This window comes from Cariama cristata, unplaced genomic scaffold, assembly GCF_000690535.1.
Source record: "Cariama cristata isolate BGI_N322 unplaced genomic scaffold, ASM69053v1 scaffold3300, whole genome shotgun sequence".
NCBI classification, from domain to species: Eukaryota; Metazoa; Chordata; class Aves; order Cariamiformes; family Cariamidae; genus Cariama; species Cariama cristata.
In genome coordinates this window covers 87,120-89,712 of record NW_009596247.1, presented here as the reverse complement: position 1 = coordinate 89,712, position 2,593 = coordinate 87,120, and positions in this window count along the sequence as shown.

The window sequence follows — 2,593 nt, the reverse complement described above, 5'->3', positions numbered from 1 at the left end:
CATTAAATGGCAAGCAGAAAATGCCTATGCGGTTTATGAAGAACCGGCAGAGAACATCATGACCACTGAGGTGCCAGAGCAGCCTATATACTACAAAGAGCACTTTACATCAAAACCATCCACAACTTTTACAAGGGGTTGCCTTAGAAGACTGCCCAGGTGATTAAGGGATTACCCTGTCAAACTACAAGACAGAGCTTTTAACCAGAGAGAAAACTAAGTTGACAAATACAATGCTGTGGTGTACTTTAAAACTTAATATATTTTCTTCATTTTTTTTTTATTTGACAAAAGTAAACTCTTTAATGCAAAGCGTAGGAAACCATATTCCTGTCATCAGGCTTTCCCTGCACCCACGCTTGACCAAATAGGGACCACTTCTCTCTCAACTCAAACGTTGTCCTTTACATCTATATACTTTCATCCAACTGCAACAATTCACAGAGAAATTAATTTTTCAGTCCCTGTTTCTGCTTCACACCTGTTGCAGCCATGTTCTTAACGTTCCAAAAGGAATGACATGGCACTTTCACAAACCCACTGTGAAGCTGATGGGGAATTTTTTCTATCAGGTATCATGGCCAAAGGGAATTTCGTGAGGATGTAGAAGATCTACTTGACTTACATGTCTCTCTGTCCTTCTCTAGCAAAGACAGGCCAGTTCTGTGAGGAAAATTATTTTTAATAAAGAATTGCTGTTATGCAAATTGACTCTGCTTTAATTCAAGCAGGCTAATTATTATCTTGTGAGTGATTAGATGAGAAGATCCAGTGGATTGACGCTCTGTGGAACGGTTTACAAAAATCCAAAGAAATGGCTCTGCTTAAGAAATTTTTTCCCCCTATGATCTACAGCATTACCCCTGATCTGCACGGGCCTAAAGATTATTAGGGAAAGCTAAACAGCTTATGATCCAGGGATCCACTCCATACCAGGATTTTTTCCTGGTCACTGAAAAAGGTTGAAAATTACTGCTCTAGACCCCTTACAATCAGATTTTTGACCCCTTACAATCAGATTTTCTCTGTGCGATTGCATTTTGCCAGGACAGCTACATAAGAGGATTTAACTGTGTTTTCACTAAAGCAGAGAGCAGCAAATTGAAGTGGCAGAGAAAGCTTGGTTCTCTGTTCTATGCTGTATCTATGTGATGCTATTCTTATCCACCTTTACCATTAGTAATCCCTCGCTTCAGATAGGGCCTGACGAGAGTGGGCTGAATTCACCTACACAGATCTCCAGCGAGTTTACTGGGATTTCCCACACTGAATCAGGAACTGAAAATGTGTATGATGTGTACAGCTGGTTATATTCATAGGTTATGACTCCTCTGACTGACCAACCACACATTTGGGGATTTTGTTGTCATGGAAGCTACTCAACTGTCTCAGTTTTATATGAGATGTCAAGGACAAAGGTTGTACTTGTAGAAATAAGATAGCATATGCATCTGGACTGAAAGGACAAAAACAGGTCTATTGTCATAGGGGAGCCTTGAATCAGGCCCACAAAAACTAGTTCTCCTGCTTTGGCACCTTCAGTTTTTGCTTTGATTTCAAGTGGGGAAGAGGGGACTCACATGCATGACGTAATTTGACTATGTATGCCCAAAAAAGAATTTATTCTGGCTATTTACTTTGTATGCAGTTTTGCATAGGTTTATTTTTATATCCGTGACATCTTTATTTGCTGTTGGGTCTTTCTAAAAACAGTAAGCCCGTCCTGTGTTTTTGCAGTTGTAAGTAAACAACTCTCCTTTTGGTTTTAAAATTACCTTTTGGACAAGGAACATTTGTCCTACATAACAGTCAGTAAATTAAACAGGACATTGACCAGGAGATACATCTGTGTATAGTATATTACAGCAGGTTTGCTGACTCGCCACATAGTGACTTCTCTACTATTTTACAAGTGTGGGCCATGAGCTATTCTGTATTGATCAAGAAGTCAGAAACTTCTCAAGTGACAGATTTTCCATGAAAATTACAACAAGCATCTGAGGTTTTATGTAGACCTGGATCTTCCCTAACTCCTGACCTCTTCTTCCACATTAGTTTATAGCCAGATATTCAAAAGAGCCCCACCACAGCAGTAGACCGTTTTGAAGATCTGACCCAAAACCTTAAAAAATCTTGGAAGTTAAAAAAAAAAACAACTCATAAACCTGGAAATCTAGTCTGTATTCAGTACCTGACCTGTTGTTCCAGGCTATCTCTGTTGTTTAAGTTTTCAAAATCTCCTGCTGGATCTTAAGAAACCTGTTCAAACTGCTTCTGCCCAAATCCTACCCCACTCAAATGGGGGATCCTTAGAATAATTGGAGCAAATCACAGAGGGATCTTTTTAGCCCAACAGTTGTTTGTGAAAGATTACTCTTCAGAAAATTTCTGTTTCCTACCTCCCCCATTTCCATCCCTCCATTCTTCCACTTGCATTATTCCTCAACTAAACTACATGCTGCTCTTCTTTTCCAGCCCACCTTCCAGTTCCAGTAAGTACAAGTCTTATATTCTCTCAAGTTTTGACAGCTGATTTTTTTTTTTTGACAGTCTTTAATTTCCACCTATTTGTGGAAAGTGTTGAAAGGGACAA